Below are 6582 nucleotides of genomic sequence, written 5' to 3'. Positions count from 1 at the left end.
CTTGTGTAGGACTTCATTCATGCCATTCATTGTTTCTTCTAAATCCTTTTTACTCTCGGCTAGAATTACTATATCATCAGCAAATCGTAGCATCTTTATCTTTTCACCTTGTACTGTTACTCTGAATCTAAATTGTTCTTTAACATCATTAACTGCTAGTTGCATGTAAAGATTAAAAAGTAACGGTTATAGGGAACATCCTTGTCGGACTCCCTTTCTTATTACAGCTTCTTTCTTATGTTCTTCAATTGTTACTGTTACTGTTTGGTTCCTGTAAATGTTAGCAATCGTTCTTCTATCTCTGTATTTTAACCCTCATTTGTTTATAATGCTGAACATTTTATTCCAGTCTACGTTATCGAATGCCTTTTCTAGGTCTATAAACGCCAAGTATGTTGGTTTGTTTTTCTTTAATCTTTCTTCTACTATAAATCTGAGGCTTAAAATTACTTCCCTTGTCCCTATACTTTCCTGAAACCAAATTGGTCTTCTCCTAACACTTCCTCCACTCTCCTCTCAATTCTTCTGTATAGAATTCTAGTTAAGATTTTTGATGTTTTTGATGCATGACTAGTTATTGTCCAATTCTTGACCTAATTTCTTCTGTACACTCATTGTGTTCATTAACAATTGTTCCTAAATGTTTATTTAGTAAAATCTCACCTAAAACAACAGAATTACATAATGCTTATAGACATCGATCAACATTCATACATAATTATTGATATTTTTAGGGAAGAACAGTATAGCGTTGCATTAAAAACCACAAACAAAATCCGCAAGACCAAATAAACTGATAAAGCATCAATGCAACAACCAAGGAGCACATAAATTAAATTTCAGTAACTACATTAAATATTACATAGGGCAGATTGGAAGCACATTCACCAACAGTTGTAAAGAATGCATACAAACACTACACAAAACAACATAATTGACCTTTGCTGATCACTTAATAACAAAACTTGACACATGACAAAAATATTAACTAAAACATGAAAATTTTGCGCATAACAAAAGCCATGAGCTTAATAAATACGAGCAACATGCATACATCAGCACCACCTGCAACAGAAGTGACACTGAAGCTATGCAATAATTTCAAAAGATCTTAATTTATTTTGAGAGCAAGTCATTTAAAAGCTAGTGTTTTGTATCAGAAACAACTTATTGATTATTGTTTGAACAAAAATAAGTATTGTCATAATTTTATAAGTCTCATATAAGTCTTTATAAGTCTCATATAAACAAGGCTTTACATTATTAGTGAAAGACTTATGTTATTTATCCATTTATTATGCTTAACATAAAGGCTGTGTTAAAACATAACATTAGCTTTTTAACATAAGCTAATTTAAATGCTAAAAAAAAATTCAACATGTTTAAATTTACTTTTCAGTGATCAAATATTATATTATATTTATTAAATGCCATAAACCATAAAAAATTACATCGCCATTCTGAAGAATGACAATTGTTCCATTCCAGGAACTATGAGGATGTAGTTTCCCACTGTCATCTTCTTTGAGATAAATTTTTGGTAGAATTCTGCACGCTAAGCCATCGAAATTCAAGTGACACCTTTATTCTTTCACCCCATGGAGTGGCTGTTTAGCGAACAGCATCACTCTTAGAAAAGGCAATTTAGTCCGATGCCTCTTAATTACCTTAATTGCTTTATATTTATCACAGTTATATAGTCAATTCACATAGCATAATTCAGGAGTTGCAAAATTTACCCTAATCTAGTGATTATATTCACTAATCATAATCACACCAAAGAATTTTTCAGTAACTTTTTAGTAACAAAAATTAATTTTAGAATCAAACTATATACTTGAGCATAATTATTAAAATTTTAATTACAAATTTAATCAGCTTTATTTTAATGTCATGGTTTTTTTCACATCACTGTCACTGCTGCTTTTCATTGTGGTACATAGATACTTATTGTTTCTAAGTGACTTTTTTACAGTGGCAGCTCGCATATAGGCATTGTGGAACTGTAGCACCCCCTATTTCCACTTTATATTATCAATAACATATAATACAAAGAGTCTTTTTTCTTTAATTCTTTCTTTATACTTGTACAATATATAATCCTAAAGCTTAATGTCAGTAGTCATCCCCCAGTTTATGAAAAAGATATAAAAATCTTAGTATGGAACTGTGCGCTTCACTGTTCCAGCGGCATTGTGTTTGGCTGTAGTACGCATGCACACATAGTAAGCTGTGAGGGAGATAGATTACTGTTCCTCCCGCAGTGCCGACCCTGGCATGCACGTGGAAGATAGTTTCTTTATCTCTGCGTGTGTGTGCTTAAAACTGTGTACCATATCCTTGAATGTGATGAAGTATAGAATTAGATTATTATCCTGCTTCCAGCTATTCTATTTGATTCATTTTCTTTTTTGGTTCTTTTATTTAACAGAAAACTTTAACCGTGGCCTTGAAAAGGCCCAGAAAAAAATGTTCTGCAACAGCACCCCCATTAATTTTAGCCTTGAGCCGCCACTGCTGTTTTAATCTTTTATTTATAAGTAAATCATGATTATTGAGCGACTTCAGTATATGAATTTTATGAATCAATGAATTATATTTCTTAGTCACTTCCAGCAATTATTGTGAGCTGATATATGTATATATATATATATATATATATATATATATATATATATTTATATATGTTTTATATATGTTTTAATATGAAACTTTTATAACTAAAATTTTAGAAATTATTTATTTTTCAAGTGAAATGCCATAGATAATAAAAATATGTGACATGTAAATTTTAATTTAATTTGGTACAAAATTTGTTTTCTTCTGCCAATGTTATGTCAGGTTGAGATTTCTCAACTTTCCTCTTTGGTAACTGCACTTTATTACAAAATTTGTTAAAAAATATATATATTTTAAAATCCATAAAGACAAAATTTTAAAAATGAAGTAAATAATAAAAATATAGTATGAACAAGTGTTGTGTTGTAAGACAAAAGATTATTCAGATCCAAATTAATGTAGAATTACACAAAAATACATTCCAGATAATTATTTCAAAATATTTCTAATGACTGGATAGAAAAAAATTAGCCTAATACATATGCAAGCTGCTTCTTTTGTGTAATATTCGCAATGATAATTTTGCACAATTTTTAAAAAATTGATTTTACAGTTTTAATGAAATCTTATTGGTATTATATAATTCAACAGATATTTTTATTCCTCCAGACAACTTTCATAAAACTATTAAAAAATAGTTATTTTACTTTTGTGGAACTATAATGTAGAACACAAGGGAATTATAATAATAATAATTCAAAATTTTGGATGCTTAGTTTTTTGCATTTATCAATGTTTTCTGGTCCCTGAATCCAAGACAATAAAAGGTACAATTCTTTAAGCATGAATGTCCTTTATGTATGCGTGACAGTGTTAATTTTGCTTCATATATCTGGATTTAAGGATGATTCATTTGTAATATGTATTTAACAATGATAATATTAAATATTTATTAAAATTGACAACTATCTTTAATTCCTTGACCGCTATCTTAATAACAGAGCGTAATTGGTGAAAAGTTTACTGAAATTTGAAACTTCCATCATCATCCTTACCTAATGTAAGAAATCAAAACATCCTACCTTCCTCCTTCCCAATAAAAGGATATTAATGTAAATAAGGATTTTTAAATGAAATAAATAAATATAGAAGAAATACATATGAAGTGTAGTGTAGGGGTAATGGTAGTGTTACTGAGTAAAATCGCACTGCTCCAAACAAACATTTTTTGCAAGGAGGGTGCGCTCATTTCTGTGGCAGAAGGGGAGAGTGTAATTTAAAAAAAAAAAAACATTTAAACTCTACTTGTTTAAAAAAATCATTCTAAATTTATTTTTAAATTATTTTTCTTTCTTCCTTTCTGTGACGATTAGTTATTACCAATCATCATGGAAATTATAGTTTTGGAAGTAGCTGCTCTTAAGACATCAGTCAATACGCAATCAATCCATTCTCTTAAATAATGCAACTCTGCAATTCTTCTTCCTGCAGATCTTCTTTAGATCTTCCTTTTCATTATCAAATGTAAAATGACTTACTTTGTTTCTCATACTACATGAACAAAATATGACAGCTTTCTGTTCTTAATTTTTCTAAAAATTCTTCTGCCTGTTTGTTCATTCTTTACTCTAAATTAGTTAAAATAATTTTTCTAACACGGCACCATTTGGTATAATAACTATTGTATATAATTTTAAGAACAGCTTATGAAAATTCCAATTTGACTTTCTCTAATGCTTTCAGCTATTCTTCACCTTCACGAGTATGATTACTTTAAAATATATAAAATTATAAAACTTAATTAAATTATATATATAACAATCGATTGTCATTTTGTTAAATTTTGTCAAAAGTTAAAGTTTTAAGTCAAAGTTATAGCCATAACAATTGTGAAACTATTACAATACAGACATAGTCACTTTGACTTAAAACTTTAACTTTTGATAAAATTTAACAAAATGACAATCGATTGTTATATATATAATTTAATTAAGTTTTATAATTTTATATATTTTAATAATAATCATACTCCTGAAGGTGAAGAATAGCTGAAAGCGTTAGAGAAAGTCAAATTGGAATTTTTATAAGCTGTTCTTAAAATTATATATAATAATTAAAGTAAATCAGTGAATAAATGAAAAAAAAACCAAAGTTTAATAGTAATTTTTTATTTTATCACAGTTTTCGCTACAAACCATTCATTATTATTAAATATTTATTATGCCTATGTAGAATTCCATTTGAAATATATCATCTCTTGGTGCTCCCTCAAAAAATAAGAATAAGTTTTCAACATACAAGATTGAGTTATCAGATATTTATTTGATGCCCATAAATATGAATTGTTTAGACCAATATTTAAAAAATTAAATACGTTAACTTGTCCTTGTATTGTAATTATGAATGTGCAACTTTTGCTCAAATAAAAAGAAAAATAGTGACTTATTCTCATAAAAAATAATATCTAGTAGTTATTATTATCTAAGGTAAATATTATTATTATTTTATTAGTATACTATCAAACTGTAGATCTGTTTTTATATAAATCAATACAATACTTTGGCTTACAAGAAAGGGATTTATTATACTTCTGTTGCCATTTGTAATAAATTACAGAACCGTGTAAAAAAATCTTCCCACCAATTCATTAAAATATAATTAAAAAATTTCTTTTATAGAAAAAATATTACTTCGTCGATGAATTTCAAAATAATAATAAGTTTAAAATTTAAAAAAGCCCTGAATTTTCTGTATCTGTTCAACATGTACATAAATATGTGCTCAAATAATGTTCATTAAAATTTTGTATAAAGTGAACGTACCTTAACAAATCTTTCATCGGTTAACAACCGATACAAGAAACGGTAAACATACAGTTTTACCGCCTAGTGGTGAACTCATCATTGCAAATCAGTTGTTTTCAAAGTTCTAAGGTTCAAATCCTAGTAAAGGCTTTTTTTTTCTTTTTTTTTATACGGATTTGAATACTAGATCGTGGATACCGGTGTTTTTGGCGGTCGGATTTCAATTAACCACACTTCTCAGGAACGGATGACCTGAGACTGTACAAGAGGACACTTCATTTACATTTATACACATCATTCTCGTTAATCGCATGAATTAATACCTTATGGTGGTTCCGAAAGCTAAACAGAAAAAATTCTGATGGACACCACACGACTTCCTTGTACGCCTATTAAATTGCTCATTTTTTTTTTAACACGACCCCGCAGAACTACTGACTCTCTCCGCTGGTTCCCGGCAGTATTTATAACCCGTAGCCTGCAGAACCAGTACCCGCCTCATCCCTTAACTGTTGAACCGTAATAATTTTCATCGTCCGCGTCTTTACCTTTTCCAATAAATTCTTATTCCGGTCAGTTAATCTTCTGGTCGAACAACGGCTTTTGGAGGTGCCATTGTTTGTATTACAAAGAACAAATTGTGAAACGGCTTGTTGGCCTGCGAAAAGAATCCCTTTTGGTTCCTTCTGGATTCTTATTTTCATTATTATTTTCTCTTTTTTCTTCTTAATTGGAAGAAATCCGTTGCACTGGTCTCGTTACAATATGTGTCAAACGTTATTAGAATATTAGGAAATTATCGTGTAGCTTTATTAGGCAAATTGTCGACATTACGGAAAATAGATTTTTAAGGTTTACATTTTTTCACGGTAAAACATTTGTTGAATTTCAACTTCTACGATTATCGAATTGAATAATATGCTTATTTTCTTTTTCGGTTTCTCTTTTTTTCGTTACAGATAACTTTTAATTCATATTTAGAAGGTGAGTAAAAGCAGGGCCGCCAGTTGAAAAACGTAACACAAAATTAACGGTAATAATTTTTTTTATTACTGCGTGCGGGTTTGGGAATGCGCGGATTTAACATCTAAAATATCAGAAGTCTCCTTGAAACATTTTGCCCTTTGAAATTCTTAAAAACTGAATGACTTAAATTGAAAAATCGTGTTTATATGCAAAAATTACATTCTACATATGACAACTTGAAATAATCCCCCTA

Source organism: Lycorma delicatula, chromosome 7 (genome assembly GCF_047948215.1).
Source record: "Lycorma delicatula isolate Av1 chromosome 7, ASM4794821v1, whole genome shotgun sequence".
NCBI lineage: Eukaryota > Metazoa > Arthropoda > Insecta > Hemiptera > Fulgoridae > Lycorma > Lycorma delicatula.
This window is presented reverse-complemented; position numbering follows the sequence as displayed.